The following is a 17,587-nucleotide window of genomic DNA, read 5'->3' as shown; positions in this document are numbered from 1 at the left end:
CCTTTGCCTTCTTAGGAGCCAGCACTCCCATAGTGCCCCTCGGCAAGCCAGACGGGTGGCTGTGGAGCAGCAGGCAGAGCTCCCCCCACAAGGAAGTGGGTGTCCTGGGGACACAGGCATTTCTCCCTTCCCATCCGGCAGCTCAGTCCCAACTTCCCAGCCGCAAGCAGGGACCTCCACGAATCTGCAGGTGGGGAGGAGGAGGACAAGGCTGGTGCTACTTTGGGAAACACCAATGCAATCGGCTTGACCATCTGGGGGTTTTCTCCATCCTCGTCTGTTTGCTGCCGTGCTCACTCGCAGCTCCAGCCAGGAGCAGGGCTGAGTAGGTATTCCCAGTGGGCACTGTATTGCCCATCCGTGGCTAGGTGTTGGTAGTGGTGGGGAGAGGGGCTGCTGCAGGGTGGCCTCTGTGGGGAAGAGCTGAGGGGCTGTCCTGTGCCAGAGACACCTGGTTCCATCTCCACAGCAATCCCACTACAGGACACAGCTGAGCCATCAGCAAAGTTTGTGGCCTCTACGAAAACATAATCCAGAAAGAATAGCAGATGCCAGACAGAGAGAGGAGGAATTAAAAAAAAGGGTCAGAAAGAGCAGAGGGAAAATGCATCCCCCCTGTGCCACTTGGGTGGGTACAGAAGTCTGGAGTGAAGGAGCGAAGTTGAATCTCGGTAAGAGGGAGGAAAGGTGGTGGTTTATGTTTTCCTTTTGTTTCTCACTATGTGAATCTCTTTCAATTGACAATAAATTAATTTCCCCCAAGTTGTTTTGCCCACACAGTTTTTTGCTAAGCCATGTCCCTGTGTTTATGTTGTCCTGGAATCCTTCTCATCCTATTTTCTATGCCCACATCTCACTGAAAGTGGGGCAAGGAGTGAGCAACTGCGTGGGTGTTTGGCTGTTAGCTATGCTTACACCACCACAAGTACATACACAAAACCACACATACACTTCCATAGTATGTGCACAGCTGGCACATCTATGAACACAGATGGGGAGCAGTGCCATTACCAGCACCCCCAAAAGCACCACCAGCACTCACACAGGCATGAACAAGGCAGAAAGCACAATCCTTTTCTTTCCCTCTGGCTGCTCAAGACTGGACATCAGTGTTGGACATGCACACGCCCTCCATCCCACATGCACACCAGCAGGTCCCTTGAACCCTGGGCCATACCGTAGTTTTGTGCAGAGTCCTTGCCTGGAGCTCAGTCCTGGTTTGTCCAGTGTCCTGCTCCAACCCTGGGGAGTCCTTGGTGCTGATCTCCCTTAGTCGGCGGCTGGTGCAGCTTGAGATTCCCTAGCCAACGTCTTACACATACCAAAACACACATACCGGGTGGCACCTTGCAGTAGTGTGTGTGCAGGGGGCCGGGAGGAGGAGGTTGTCCGGTCTGTGCAGGAGCAGGGTGCAGACCGTCCTTGAACTCGACGAGCAGAGGGCAACCCATCAGCAGCGGCGTTGGTGGTATAGTGGTGAGCATAGCTGCCTTCCAAGCAGTTGACCCGGGTTCGATTCCCGGCCAACGCACTTAGACTTTTCCTTGCCTGGGCTTTTCACGGTCGCCTGTCTCTTCTGCTCCAAAACTGCTCAGTGTCCCCATCAGTAAGGAAGCCACCAAGGAGCAGCTGTTTTGGCAGGCAGCTCTGCTGCTCACTGTAAAAGTCCTGTGTACAAGGACAGAGCTCTGTCCTGCTGCTCCCAGGGCCCACAGGTGCCATGCTGCTGCTGGCATGTCCCCCAGCCCAAGCATCTCTCTCTGCTCCCCAGGCTGTAAGGGGGGAAAGCCTCAGCCCCTCTGTTGGGTCCCACAAGAACAGCCCCAGGTCTTGTAAGCTCCATGGTGCTGTCCCTGCAACTCTTGAGTGGAGGCAACAACCAGCCTCTGTCTACTCTGGTCCTCTATTCCCTGCCATAATGCATCTGTTTTTACCGGGCAGATGCTCTTTGCATCCCTGGTTCTCCCCAGTTTCTCTCCCAGGGATCCCAAATGAGGGTGCTGGTGAGAAATATTGATACAGTGCCAACTGCTTGGGGCCCTGGAGGATACCCCACTGAGAACACTGTATTCCTCCTGCTGAGGTGGCTCCAGGCTGCGTTCCTCACTGCGGTGTTGGTATAGGAGCCAGAGGAGAGGGATTTTTTTGTCTGGCCCAGAGCTGGACCTGCTGCTGCTGGTGGTTGCACCTGGCAAGAAAAGCATGCTGCTGTGGCAGGGTAAAGATGAAGATCGAGAACTCCTAGGTGGGTACCATGGCATACACTGTGCTTCATGAGGCCATGTATGCAATTTAGGGATACAGTGGCAGGATGCCTGTTCTTTAGATAATGACTCAAAGTCACACGGGCATGAATTTACTCTCCACCCTTCTCCATCTTTTCCATGTCTCCAGTGCTGGCTAGTCAAACTTGGGGTTTCAACCCCAAGAGGGAATGCTGGTAGGTACAATACCTGTGTTCAGAGCACAGCATTATTTCCTCTATAGCAGTCTTTCCTGAAAACAGACTCTGGTATGCACTGTAACTTGGTTTGAAATACTCTGTTTAACAATCAAGACTGCATGTCTCAGACACCCTATGCCACCAGCCCATGTTCAGGGCTGTTGACCTATCTTGTCCAGGCGCCGGCATTGCAGAGACATCCTGAAGTTTACTGGAACTGGATGTAACGATGTTCCTGGTAACTAAGAACTGAGACACCCTCATTTCTCTTGCAGCTTACAGCCTGTGGGCCAAGGGAAACACAAGGAGCATCTCACAGCTAGACTCTCTACCTAAAGGGGACAAAGCTTCTCAAGTCTCTGATTCCAGGGTTGCTTAAAGCAAAAAAAGCAATGTTCTTTGCTGTGCTGACAGTCAAAAACCAGTCTGGGCAGTGAGCTTCTATGGACGGTTTGGGTTGGCACAGTATTTACAGGCTCCCACTGTGTCATCAGCAGTGCTACAAGTAGGTGGAGTTACAAGAGGGGAATTGTGCATGCTCAGTTCCCTAGTGAAATGCCCATCCTAATCTCATCTTGCAGTCACACTGCCTACGTCCAGACCTGAAAACCAGCACTTTCCTCCTTTCCACACCATACTCATCCCCTGGAGATTATTCCCACAACACCAATGAAAGAGAGATTGCAATGGCTGTTTTTCATATGAAGTGTACTAACAAGAGTTGAGAGGACATATGGAAAGGTCTGTATTAACATTCACATCTGATCAATTCGGACAGTGGTCTTTGACCACCCTCACAGTAAAACAGGGTTACTGTGTGTAGCATTTTTTGTATTTCCACATCTGTCCATTGCTTCTTGCCCTCTCACTGGGCATATCTGACAAGAAGATGATGTTCCCTTCTTTACTGTGCCTGTCCACCCTCCTGACCCAGGTGTTTGGAGACATGCATAAGGTGCCCCCTCAGCCTTCCCATTTCCCATCCTACCCAACTGTTGCGCCTGAACCCTATTTGATGGGGTCACTATTAGCTATCCACATACAGGCTGCCATAGTGCTGTCAAGATGCAGATTGCAGTAGAGCAACTAGCTGACAGGATGTTGATTTTCAGTACACTGATTGGCTGCACGTAGGTAACCTGGCTGGGGGCAGGTGAAGTGATTCATTGGTGCTGTAAATCCTTCCTAGCCAATGATGCTTGACCGTATTCTTAAATGTATCCTTAAATCTCATATCCGCTATAAGGGATAAGAAACTTTGCATTAATTGGCAATTATGCCATTATTATACTCATGTGATACCAATATGATCGTTACCATTGCTTAACCATAGTATTTTGTACAATACTACTAGTTGTAAGTGTTGTTATTTTGGTAGATCAGTTAAAGATTATACTCAGACAAAAAAATGTTGAGAGTAATGTCTCTTACTCAAAAGTTAAGAATGATGAAGATTGAACCATGACCCTGCTGAATGTTTTTAGAGATTACTAACCAGATATTGAGTATTAGTTATCCTGGGTTTATTTGATTTGTTTTATGAAGCTTTTATGAGTCATCATAATGACTCCCAGGTGCTCTGGGAGACTGATCCAATGTCCTTTTGAAATTTGAAATGGCATGGTAGAGCCTGATGAGTGTAAGCAATGGCTTGTGGCCATCAGTCCAGCCCGCAGGGGTCTTCCTTCCAGCACACAATTATCTTCCCTTGCCATTGCGCTTTGCCACATACCTGGAGAGGAGCATCTCTTCTCCCGTATTGGATTGTGCAGTCTTGACCTGCAGCCTGAACCTACCCACAGTCTTCTGTGTGTCTACAATGAACTGCAGGGAGAAATGTCTCTCTGGTTTAGCCTGAGTGCCTGCACTGAAAGCACATGAGAGCTAGCTTGAGGTGCCCTTCATGGTTGAATTTCACCATGATTCGTGGACAAGCTCATCATGAAGATGGTGAAGTGATAAAGTATGATGCAAACCCACTTAAAATCTCTGCACACCTAGCCTGACACCTTGGAGTTAATTGGCCTTATGAAGCTGGGACACAGATGAATTATTTAGAAGTCTGATGGCATGAAAACGGACTACGACACTTCAAATGAAAGAAACAGTAGCTTCCTTACTATAGAGGACATGCTAAGAGGTAACTACTAGGTGTTGAGATGCTTCATGAGCAAGGAATGTCTGTGGCCCCCCCAGGGCTCTGGGACACAGCATAAAAGCCTGCGCTGCTCCAGGCTCTGCATCCTCCTCTCTTGCCTCCCTTTCCTCGAGGAGCAAGGTAAGCCTGAGTCCGCTCCATCTCTCTCTGTGGGCTGAACTGCTGTCTTGGTGGCTACTGAGGCTGATACCTGGGCTGCCTCAGCTTTGCCCTGCCATACAACTGTTGAAGGGCGGCAATCTTTTTGCTTTCTGGTGGAGGTGGCTGGGGAGAGCTGGGAAGAGGAGGGTTCTTTCAAGCAGAAGGGGATCCGTGGGGCTCAGCTGCAGGGGGGTCTGCCCACCAGAATGTGCACCTGCAGGAGGCCGTCTCTAACCCCATGGCCAAGTGCATCCAGTGCCATCTTCAGAGCAACAATGGAGATGGGGTATGATCAGTCTTTCCACGGGCGCTTTAAAGCCACTGCGCTGGGGCCTGTTCCAAAAGTGGGTCAGCCTTCCTGTGCCGTGCAACTCGGAGGGCGCGATGATGGCTGTGGGAACTGTAGGCACACTGGATGTTCTGCAAACAAAGAGTCTCCACGGAGGGAGCTGAGGAAAAGACAGACAGACTGATATGGAGGTTCGTGCTCCCTGCCTGCTCTGTGTTTCAGCTTTGCCTCCCTCGCCGAGAGATGTCTTGCTTCAGACCCTGCCTCCCAACGCCCTGCGGCGCCTCCGGCCCAACCCCACTTGCAAGCAGCTGCAGTGAGCCCTGTGTCGCCCGCTGCGCTGACTCGACGGTGGCCATCCAGGCCTCCCCGGTGGTGGTGACCCTGCCGGGCCCCATCCTCACCTCTTTCCCTCAGAGCACAGCCGTGGGATCCTCGCTGTCAGCTGCTGTTGGGAGCTCCCTCAGCGCCGGGGGGGTTCCCATCTCTTCTGGGGGCTCCCTTGGTCTGGGGGGGTCAGGGCTGTGTCTGCCTCCCACCCGCTGCGGTCTGAACTGCTGAAGCCAGCAGATCATCCCCTTTGGAGCACCAAGGAAGACAGGGATCCTGCAGCAGCAGGAGCGTAGCCACGGCTTGCAGGTGGGCTGAGTGTCCTCATCCCACCTGGCAGAAGGGACCTGTGCCTGCTGCTCCTCGCCGCACTGCAGGCCTCGCCGTGTCTCCTCTGGCTCTGCTTTGCTCTGAGCTCCTCAGGAAAGGGCTCGTTCTCTTCTGCTTTGCTGAACCTCCTGCTGACGGAGGGAGTGAGCGTGCCAGCGTTAGGGCCTGCTCTTGGTGGGCTGGCATTGCCACCGGGTAGATCGGAATGGGGAAAGGCAAGCGCTTTACCTGGAGCTTGTCCTTGGGAAATGGGCCATTCTCTGTGCCTCCCTGAGCCCTGCAGACGTGCTTCTCGGTCTCTGTTCCGTGCCACTGCATTTCCTCCTTCTCATTAAAGACTTTGTGCAGCACAGCTGGAGTCTCGTGGTGGTTTGTTCTTTTCTCCTCCTCTTCCCTCAGTTAGCTACGCACTCTGCAAGGATGAGCAACTGGCTTCTGTCCTGAGCTTACCACCAGTTGTCATTAGAGCTCCCTGAACTGATACCAGAGCACCAAAAATAAGCAAGCAGGCAAGAAGAAGAGTAAAAGCCCCAGAGAAACGGAGCGTGAGTCCGTAACCTGCTCATCACAGCCCTGCAGTGTCTCCCAGGGTCAGCCTTGCATCCCAACCCTGAAAGCATTCAAGAGCTGTTCTCATTTCTTCTGCCAGTGTACCCAGCGCTTCTTGCATGTATGCTCAGGAAGCAGTGACTTTTCACTGCCTCCCCTGAGTACCCACTGGCAGAGGATAGTAGCAGGCTTATGAACTGGCCTGAGATGATAACATGGAGACGTGTGCTCAGCTGAGTTGTGGAGGGTGCCTTCCAAAACAGGCAGGGACAAGTTGCCTCTCTGAGCCTGAATCTCAGCTAGACTCATGGCATTTGGAAGTCAGGTTTATGCCTCCTTTCCTTTTGCTGATGCACCTTGCTACTCACAGGTGTTTGGAGGCAAGAAGCACCTAAGCTGCTCAGCAGTAAAGCAAGGCCTCCTACGTGCAAGCATGCAGCCAAGCACAAAGCTAGATCCAGTGCCACTGTTTACTCTTGCAGATTATGCATTACTCTCCTCAGCGCTGCACCACCAACACCTCTCAGCGGTCACTGCTGCTCCAGGGGCATGAATTTTAGACCAGGGGCACATCTTCCCCTGACCGAATGCTGTTGCTTCTGCTTTCTCTCTGTCTGGGCAGGGTGGCAGCCCTCCTGAGCTCGGTGGAGAGCAGCTCCTTTCCGCCCTGCAAAGGAACAACTTGACCATCCGGGATATTTCTATATCCTAGTCTGCTGCTGTGCCCACTTGCAGGTCCAGCCAGGAGCAGGGCCAAGCAGGTTTTCCCAATCGGCACTGTATTGGCTATATGTGGCTAGGTGTTTGTAGTGGAGGGGACAGGGGTGCTGCAGGGTGGCCTCTGTGAGAAGAGATAAGGGGCTGTTGTGCACCCCACACAGCAGGTCCTAGCTTCCTCCACAACACTGAGCCATCTGTGAAGTTTGTGGCATGGAGAGCATCTGTGATAGAGTTCCAGGATGAGTTACCCCTTCCCAGGCCATGACCTTTCAATTGCAATGAGCCTTCCAAAACAATTGAGAATGGCCTCTTCCAGGAGTCCTCCTTGTCTGAGTTATTCAGGAGCTGGCAGCAGGAACACGGCATGGGTATCTGCAGGTGAGCTCCCTGCTACCTGAGTGCCTGACTGGCCAGGAGATTGCTTGGATGTTGACTGTGAGGTCGCCTCTGGCTCTGCAGGCAATGGGCCATCCACAGGAATACTGCTTGTGTAAGTGCTCGTCTTCATTCCATAGTGGATACCACTGCACGGTATATCTTTTTCTATCCAAACACTTCTTGGTCCAAAGGACGCGGACGGTCCCTGAGAGGGAGATCTGAGAACATGCGGGCATGACAGTGTCAAAAATGGCCGTCCAGCAATCACAAAGCAATGGGAGAACCCACGGGGAATGACGCTGTCAGAAGTTGCCTCTTCCCTTTGTTTAGCGAGTGGCGGCTTCCTTGCCTGACGTGCTTCTGGGTATACAGGTAGGGTTGGCTGGTCCTGACAGCCATTCACAGGTCTGCCTGAGAGCAGGTGGGTACGACGGGGTCCAGAAATGGCTGTCAGCCAACCACAGAGCAGTATGAAAACATGGTGGTTGTGGTGCTTAATAAGAAAATGGCAGCTGAAAGAAAATGGTGCCCCGCGTGTACGTAGGGGAAGGTACGTCCTGGGCACGTGTACTTCATCATTCATCAGTGCCGGCATGGGCATTCACCAAAGCAATCATCCATCCCCAAAACCAGTGGCAGCACAAGGCAGATTTTAGCCCAGGAACAGGTAATGCGCGGAGTCCTGCAAAACAAATTGCTTACGGGCACGCAGCATGGAATGTGGCAGATGCTCAGATCCGGCCAAGCTATATAGACCAAGAAACTTGTGCTAGAAATGATCCACCTGGCCTATTTGCACATCATATAGACAGAGAATTCTTACCCTAGCTTTGCCTGCTTTTTACCTGCTGATTGCTGAGCTACTACTACACACGTGTACAAGCTACGGACATATCCAGTGCCTAGGAAGAAACCCAGGCTGGTTGCTGTGCCTTTTTAATTCAACCAAAGGGTACCTCATGCAACCGCACGTTAGCCCAGGACAGCGTGATTGTGACTCCGGCTGGGGCAGGCTCCGACCGCGCTACCTCAGCGTTATGCCCTCTGGTATTCCCCATGGGCACTGTCTTGGCTACACGTGGCAAGGTTTTGGCAGTGGAGGGGTCAGGGGGTGCTGCAGAATGGCCTCTGTGGGAAGAGATAAGGGGCTGCCCTGTGTCAGACACAGTCAGTTCCAGCTCCGCAGTGGACCCACCGCACAACACAGCTGAGCCGTCGTCAACATTGGTGGCCCCTCTGTGAAAACATATTCCAGAAAGGGCAGAAAACGCCGGGCAGAGAGAGGTGGGAGGAAAAAAAGAGTGGGTAAGAGCAGAGACACGTCCTGCTTGGGCGAGTAGAGGAGTCTGGTGTGAAGCACTGGAGTTGTCCCGGCACAGGGGAGAGGAAAGGCGGTGTTTTATGTTTGTCTTTTTGTTTCTCACTACTTGCATCTGTTTTAAGTGGCAAAGAATTAATTTTGCCCAAGTCAAGCCTGACTTTCCCACAAGAGTTTTTGCTAAGCCATGTCCGTGTGTTTATCTTGAGCCATGAGATTTCTCATTGTGTTTTCAGTGCTCTGCATCGCCCTGCGGGTGGGGAAAGTAGTGAGCAGCTGGGTGGGCGTTTGTCTGTGCTTAAACCACCCCAGGTACGTGCACGCAAACGCACGTGCACCTGCATAGTACGTGCGCAGCTGGCCCACGTATGAACGCAGATGGGGAGCGTCACCGTTACCAGCACCCAGCAGCTGGAGTTTCCGTAGCCAAGAGCTCACACGCAGAGAAGCACACCCAGGTGCCAGCAGCTTGAGGTCGTGTGTATGCGTGCAGGGGGCTGGAAGGAGGAGGCGGGATGGTCTGTGAAGCGGAGGAGCAGGCAAGAGGGCAGTTAGTGACCTGGCAGAGCAGGAGGGAGGCAAGACTGGGACGTGGAGGAGCCGGAGGGAGGCCAGGCTCTGGGCTGGAGGAGCGGGAGGCAGGAGTGGCCCAGGAGCGTTGGTGGTATAGTGGTGAGCATAGCTGCCTTCCAAGCAGTTGACCCGGGTGCGATTCCTGGCCAACGCAGGCAAGCTTTTACTCAGCCGGGCTCCACAGTGCCTTGCCTGTCCTGTTCCAAAACAGCGCAGCTTCCCTCACTACGTTCACCTCCCATAGGGCAGTCGAGCCACCCTCCTTGACTCCCCCTGCAGCCTTGCTTCATGGACAGGCCTCTGGGCACCTCTGAGCCCAGCAGACACAGGCCAGGCTTTTATTTTAGCAAGGTCATTCAGAGATTCTCAGGCAGCGTTGAAGCACTGCAGCAGGTGCCCGGAGAACTTTGTTTGGGATTTTCCATGCCTGGGTATCACACTCGGGTTTCAGTGGGGCTCAGGCACTGTGCCACCTGCTCTAGCTTTGGGGCTAGCCCTGCTTTAGGCAGGCACTTGGACTAGTGACCGCCTGGCATGCCTTACAGTCTACCTCCTTCCATGAAGCAACAAGTCCCAGAGAGCTGTGCCCTCCTTCCTCTACGTCACGGGCAGTAAGTCAGCCTCTTCCCCGCAGGAACGGGAGCCCAGTCGTTGCTCGGCACTTGGCGCATCTCCTGTCCTTTTGCCTTGACTCTCCAGACCCTTTCCCACACACTGACTCCTTGAGACCGGCACAGCACTCACCCAGAGGTTGGTGTGGCACAGCCCTCCTTGCCCAGCCTTCCCAGCCCCGAGCAGGGAAGAAGGAAGCACCCTTGTTGCCCCAGGAACCGTCCATGAGGCAGCGCTGCAGGCCAAGTGCTTGGCTTGCCATATCCTGAGGCTCTGGAGGGAATGGAGGAAGTCACGGGAAAGGTAGACGTGTGCCTGGAGCCCTTGACAGGACATTGGCGTGCGTAGAGCCGTAATTCACTGACGGTTCCGTTGGTTGCTCCCGTGAAGGATTGCCTTGGGCTTTGGGACACGTGTCGGAAGTGTGCTGCCCCTGGGCTGGGTACTCCGGTTCCATGTGGTACGAAGTGCGTGTAGGAGCTGCGGTCGCCAGTCCGCAGCCCTTGGTGGGAGCAAGGCAAGGGTGCTCCCAGGATACAGCTCCCCCTGCAGCAGTGCCAGGAGGAGGCTGGCTGAGGTGGGCTGGCTCCGGCAGCTGCAGGGGGCGGACCAGCAGCAGCAGCAGCGGGTCAGGAAGGCCGAGTGGTCTAAGGCGTTGCGTCCAGGTTGCAGCCTGCCTGGCAGGCATGGCTTCGAGTCCCACTCCTGACAGGCTCTTCTCTCTGGCTGCCCCCCTTCATGGCTTCTCTCTCTTGGCCTCTCTCTTCGGTGGAGGCTTCTTGCCCCTCTGGGGGCTCTGCTCAGCCTGCTGACCAGGTCTTGCTGCAGTCCCAGCTCCTGGAGAAGGAGAAATGGGCGTACCCATGCTGCCCCACCAGTGACGTGCGGAAACAGACTCCACAATCGGTGAGATTGTAAAGTAGGTATGTTCATTCAGCGCTGGGCAGCACGGGGGGTAGTCCCACCAAAGTCATGCGCACCTTAAGGGCAGTTTGCCTTAAATTTATACAATCAAGTGTTACATATACATCAGGTTTTGCAGTATGCCTATACATATGCATAGCCTGTCCCCGCTTCATATTAAAATGAGTTCCGAGAGGTCATTTCCATAGTCTCCTCTCAACTGCACTTGCGCAGTGCCTCTTTATGGTGGTCGTCTGGTGGTCGCAGAGATGAAGAGAGATGTCTCCTCTTCGTCACCGCTAGTAACCTGTTTTCTTACGCAGGCTCAGTGGTTTCTTGGTATTCAGGCAAGCCGTAAGGCCAGTCTTGGCTGGTTCTTGGGGCCAGCTCCTGCTTCTTAGCAGGAACTGTCTCTGCCTCATTGGCTGGTTCTTGGGGCCAGCTCCTGCTTCTTAGCAGGAACTGTCTCTGCCTCAGCTAATTTCAACAATGTAAGCGTCAAACATCGTCTTTCATCCCCTATGTCTACTATATCTATTGAGATTCTTTTGACTCCCCTTCTCTCAGTCCCCCCTTTTCTAGAAAATAGTAAATTCTTTTACTGTATCTAATCCTAGTACTTCTAATACATTGTTTCCCTCTCTAGCATCCTCTCAAAGTATTTGTTGGACTCAAGTTTTCGTCGCAACTGGTTCTTTTTCCATTCACTGTAAGAATCTCCTGTGTTTCGGAAACACCATAAGCTGCATCGAATTGTTACACAAAGGATTCTAAGCAAAAAGATTATTACTATTGCCGTCACAAACAGTTGTTTTAACCATGTTTAATTTGGCAACCATGAAGGTAATTTTTCTAATATGTCTGTGTCCCGATCCAATGTCGGGGAAGGTTTCGATATGATCCCAAGAGCAAGATTAAGACACAAACGAGGTCAAATGCCGTATAGTCAAAAGAGTTTTTATTATCAAAAGTATCAAAAGTGGAAAAAATGGTAGCGATAGGATAGAATGGAAGAAAAGGTAGAAAATTAAGCAAGCAGTCGGGATAGAGTTGCAAGGATAGTCACCACCATGGATCCAGCGGCGTCCCGTCGGTCCTCAGGCAAGCAGTCGGTGGTGGGAGGTTGCAAGGATGGTCACCAGCACGGATCCAGCGGCGTCCCGTTGGCCTCAGGCCAGCAGTCGGTCAAGGGAAGGTCACCAGCACGGATCCAGCGGCGTCCCGTTGGTCCTCAATCTTCAATTCTTTGGTGAGGAAGAAAAGGCCCCCTTCACCACTTGTTTCTAGGGGTTCTTTATAGGGCATATTTCGATGATGTCATGCGCTGCAGGTTTCATTCATCAAGCCCCAAGAAGTGTCATCTTGGGCAGCTTCACGTAGTATTTTAGTCTTTTCCCATATTTCTTCAAGATCTGTTTCAATTCGTTTGTTTTGATTGATATAGGTACAGCAAGTTTGGTTTATAGCTACACATAAGCCCCCTTCTTTTGCTAAAAGCGTGTCCAATCCCATTCTATTTTGGAGTACTACTTTACTTAGGGATTGTACTTCCAATTGCAGCCCTCGAATCGCATCAGTTGTAGCATTTTCTACAATCTCCAATGTGGCAGATATATTCACGATGGCTTTCTCCAAATCGCTTGCCCCTAAAGAGGGGACTAACCATCGGACAAAACTATGATACCCAGTACCTCGACTAATTAATGGGTTTTCAGTCCGTTTTACACGGAGCCAAGGTGTTCTCAAAAATCCTCGGGGAGGGGCAACTCCTTCGAATATACTGGTCTGAGGTGTGAGGTACCCTCGAACACAGTGTCCCTTCCAGTTCTGGGGTAAACTCTTTCTGGCCCTACCATCCCCACAGAGCCACCAGTACCCGGGCCCCATGTTGCATCTTGGACCGGGATGTGGTCCTTCTCTGTCTCCTTTCCCTTGGTACTTCTTTGGTTTCCGGATATAATAGAAGCAGGTAGTTAAATTCAGCCCAAGACATTTCAGTCTTCCTTCATCAAAAGTTCCCCGATTTTCTGCAAGGCTACAATTGTCCATATCTCCCCAAACCTTATCAGTAATACCTAAACAACGGCCTTTAATTGAAATCTTCTCAGGGTTAGATACCTCTAGATCAAAGCTGGGTCTCCGCTTGGTACTTCCCCCTCCATAAGGGCACGATCCATCTATGCCTGGCCCATCATAAGTAAGAGATGTCCAATTTGTGGTCGGGATTCCTAAAAAGGGGAGTTCCATGTCCCCCCGAGGAAGGGAATTGCATACCCAACAGTCTGATAAATTTAGTGCTTTCAAGATACTCTCTGTTATATTGAAGTAAGTATTTTGATCCCAAGCCTGCCCCTTGGGCGAGGTCCAACTTAGGAGCGTCACAATCAATGTCTCACAAATCTGAGCTTCAAAGGTCCCTTTCCTTGTGAAGTCCATTGTCCTTTGGGTGCTTTTTTCACCCTAGTGTGATGGATCCAGGTGCTCTGTTCCTTGATCCTGATCGCGGTGAAGGAGGTAAGTAATACTTGAAATGGTCCTTCCCACTGCGGCTCCAGGGTTTTTTCTGTAAGTGACTTTATATACACATAATCTCCTGGTTGTGTATTATGTACAGGCCCATCCAAACCTCTCCCTCGAGTCCCCACCACATGCTTCCTGATTTTATTAAGTTGCTTACCTAATGCTACCATGTAAGAAGTCATAATTTCATCCCCCGCTTGTACAGACACCCCTCTCTGTATCCCATAGGGTTGTCCATACAGGATTTCAAAGGGGCTCAGTCCTTCTTTCGCCCTTGGTCTTGTTCGTATACGCAGAAGGGCTAAAGGGAGAGACTGAGGCCATGTCAGATTTGCTTCTTGTCCCAGTTTCACAATTTGCTGTTTGATTAAGCGGTTCATTTTTTCCACTTGACCACTCGACTGGGGGTGATATGGAGTATGAAGCTGCCAATCTATACCCAAACGGCGGCTAATTTGTTGTACTATTTTTGAGACAAAATGTGGTCCTCTGTCAGAGGACATGGTTGCTGGAACCCCGAAACGTGGTATTATCTCTTGCACTAATATTTTCGTTACCTCCCGAGCTTTAGCCGTTCTTGTTGGGAATGCTTCTGGCCAACCTGAAAAGGTATCAGTTAATACTAGGAAATATCGATACCCCCCTTTTCTTGGAAGTTCTGTGAAATCAATTTGCCATTGCTGTCCAGGCTCATTGCCTTTCCCAATCTGGCCCATTTCCGGTTTGGGGGTATTCTTAGGATTAGTCTGGAGGCAAAGATCACACTGTTGAGTCACCTGTCTCACCGTGGTGTATAAATTTCTAGCCACAATTTCTCTTACTAAATGTTTATACAGAGCCTCTGTTCCCCCATGCCTTTTCCTATGCTCCTCCCGAACCAGATGCCACAGTAAGCCAGAGGGAATGATTAGTTTTCCCTGTGGGGTATGAGCCCATCCTTCTTCATTATATGACCCTCCTAAATCTGTAATAAGCTTCTGATCTTCCCCGGTATCTTCTGGCTTACCTTCTTGGGAGATTTGCCTATCAGGAATTAAGGCCCCTTCTATTTTTACCTTTGTTTTGGCCACTTGTTTTGCCTCTCTGTCCGCCAGCTCATTCCCTTTTTCCAAATCTGAGCTCACTTTCTGGTGTGCCTTAATACGCATAATTGCTACTTTCTTAGGGAGCTGGACAGCTTCCAGTAACTTCAGAATTTCTTTTGCGTGTTTGATATTTTTCCCTTGGGAATTCAATAGTCCTCTCTCCTTCCAAATTGCTCCACGTGCGTGTACAACTCCAAAGGCATATTTTGAGTCTGTATAAATGTTCACAACTTTGCCCTGGGCCAATTCCAGGGCGCGGGTTAGAGCAATTATTTCTGCCTTCTGTGCGGAGGTGTTCATGGGCGAAGCCCCCGATTCTGTTACCTCTTGGCTGGTGGTGACGGCGTATCCCGCATGTCGACTACCATTTAGGACGTAACTGCTTCCGTCTGTGAACCAAGTTTCCCCGTTTTCCATGGGGCTGTCTTTCAGGTCTGGGCGGCTCGCGTATGTTGCTTCGATGGTTTCCAAACGGTCATGATGTACCGGTTCTCCTGTGTTCCCGCTGAGAAAAGAAGCTGGGTTGACAATGTTAGTGACTACAATCTCCACATCATCCTGCTCTACCAATATAGCTTGCTATCTCAGGAATCTTTGCGGACAGAGCCAATGTCCACCCTTTGCTTCCAGTACTGCTGATACTGCGTGAGACACCAAAACAGTCATCTTCTGGCCCAGAGTAAACTTTCGGGCTTCCTGTACGTTCAGTATCACGGCTGCAACCGCCCGCAGGCATCCAGGCCAACCTTTTGCAGTCGTGTCTAACTGCTTGGAGAGGTAGGCAACTGCCCGTCGGTATGGACCCAGGTTTTGTGCTAATATTCCCAGGGCAATGCCCTGCTTCTTGTGAGAGTAAAGAAGAAACGGCTTACTCACATCTGGGAGTCCTAAGGCCGGGGCCGACATCAAAGCCTTTTTCAGTAGCTCAAAGGCTCGTTCGGTCTCCTTGTTCCGCTCACGGTGTTCCTGCTCAGTGGCTGTCAATGCATACAGTGGTTTAACAAGCAATCCATAATTATAGATCCACAATCGGCACCACCCCGTCATTCCCAGAAAAGTCCGTAACTCTTTTACTGTCTGAGGTTTCTGATTTTGGCATATTGCCTCTTCACGGGCCTGTCCCAGAGTTCTTTGTCCCGCACTAATTTCATAACCCAAATAATTCACTTTACGTTGCGTTACCTGTGCCGCCTTCTTGGATAGCCGGTACCCCTGGAGTCTCAGGAAATTCAACAGACTCACCATCCATGTCATACAATCTTTCTCTGTTTTGGTGGCGATCAGGATATCATCCACATACTGCAACAGCTTTTCCTCCTCAGACGGGGTTTCCCAGGATTCTAAGTCTTTTGCAAGCTGGTTGCCAAAAATGGTAGGACTGTTCTTAAATCCTTGTGGCAACACCGTCCAAGTGAGCTGGGTCTTTCGACCACTCTTGGGATTTTCCCATTCGAATGCAAATAATTTTTGGCTGGCCTCATGGAGAGGGAGGCAAAAGAAAGCATCCTTCAAATCTAAAACAGTACACCAAGTCAATTCAGGTGTTAATACCGTCAACAGGGTATATGGTTTCGCCAGTACCAGGTAGAGATCTTCAGTTATCTTATTCACCGCCCGTAAGTCTTGGACCACCCGATATGACCCATTGGGCTTCCGAACAGGTAATATAGGGGTATTGAATTCAGACTCACACTCTTTTAATAATCTCAACTGCAAAAATTTTTCTATCACTGGCCGGATTCCTTCTCTGTCTTCCTTCTTTAGGGGATATTGTTTAATTCTTACCGGCTTTCGGCCATCCTTGATCCTAACTTCAACAGGTGGAGCACTTTTCGCTCTTCCAGGTACATCGGTAGCCCATACCCCTGGGTACACTTGGCTTAAGATGTCCTCGTTAATGCTTCCTTCTAGGGGGAGACTGGTTAAGGTTAGGCTCAATATTTGAATATATTGCTGATCTTTTACCTCCCGAGTAATTTCTCCCTTTTCGAATACAATTTTTGCTCCCAATTGTTCCAACAAGTCCCTTCCCAAAAGTGCCTTTGGGGAGTTGGGCATATATAAAAATTTGTGAATACCCCACTGTTTTCCTAATTTATATTCTAAAGGTTTACAAAAATATGCCTTTTCACTTTGGCCAGTCGCTCCTTTCACCATGACATAATCATCTCCCAGGGGCATCAAAGCTTGATTCAGAACCGAGTATGTTGCTCCTGTATCTACCAAAAATTCTACCTCTTGTTGTCTTTTCCCTAGCTTAATTATAACCAGTGGATCCGCTAGGGTAGATTCCCCAGGTTCCCGTCAATCTTCCTTCACATGGGCTACCGTTCTTCCTGTTTGAGCCCTCTGATCCTCCTTCTTGTTTCTTGGACATTCCTTTTTCCAATGACCAGATTTCTTACACAAAGCACATTGGTCCTTGCCCAGTCAGGGGCAAGTCTCGTCTAGGCCCTCTTCCTCTTTCTTCCTGGGTAACAGCCATTAATTTCCTTTGCCCTTGCCTATATCCTTCTTCTCTGTTACTAAATATTCTCCATGCTTCATCCAACAATATTTGTAAATTCTTACCCTCTGTAGGGCCTAATTTCTGAAGTTTGTGCCTTATATCCCCTGTAGATTGACCCCAAAACAGGGAAACTAATTGTTGTACTCCTACCTCTGACCCAGGATCTAGCGGTGTGCTGCGGCGCATTACATCCCTCAGTCGATCCAGGATTTCGGATGGAGACTCGGAAGGACTCTGTCTAACTGCATATAAAGCTGACCAGTTTATAGTTTTGGGGATTGCTCTCTTCATTCCTTTTGTAATCCACTCCTGATACCCCTGCAATCTTTCCATACCTGCAGGTCTATTAACATCCCACTTTGGGTCTTGGAGAGGGAAATATTCCTTAATGTCCCCTCCTGTAATCTTATAATGATCTTCAGCAAGGTCCCCTGCTGTTTTTAAAATCAGCTGTTTCTCTGTCTCAGTCATATATTCCAATAATAGCTGTATATCCTTCCAATCAGGGTTATGCTGTTTTACAATAAATTGGAAATGCTTAGTTACACTTACCGGATCACTCCTATAATCTTTTGCAACCTTTTTGCATTCCCCTAGGTCAGCAGTAGAAAAGGGTACTTTGATTAACATCGTCCCACCATCCGGCCCCACCGCCTCTCAGACAGGTGCTTGTGAAGCTGTTGAGGTAGTTTTCTTCCTAGTACGGGAAGATACAGGGCTGCTCGGGGG

The 17,587-nt window shown here is 50.4% G+C and overlaps 2 non-coding genes across 2 annotated transcripts; both read left to right on the top strand.

The window, feature by feature from the left end:
• The first annotated feature begins 1,459 nt into the window (after positions 1-1,459).
• On the top strand, positions 1,460-1,531 carry TRNAG-UCC. The gene has a single exon. It is a non-coding gene; the product is annotated as a tRNA-Gly (tRNA).
• Positions 1,532-9,311: 7,780 nt separating this feature from the next.
• TRNAG-UCC lies at positions 9,312-9,383 on the top strand. Its single transcript has one exon. It is a non-coding gene; the product is annotated as a tRNA-Gly (tRNA).
• The last annotated feature ends 8,204 nt before the right edge of the window (positions 9,384-17,587 follow it).

The sequence above is a fragment of the Aquila chrysaetos genome, chromosome 5, assembly GCF_900496995.4.
Source record: "Aquila chrysaetos chrysaetos chromosome 5, bAquChr1.4, whole genome shotgun sequence".
NCBI lineage: Eukaryota > Metazoa > Chordata > Aves > Accipitriformes > Accipitridae > Aquila > Aquila chrysaetos.
This window is presented reverse-complemented; position numbering and strand designations above follow the sequence as displayed.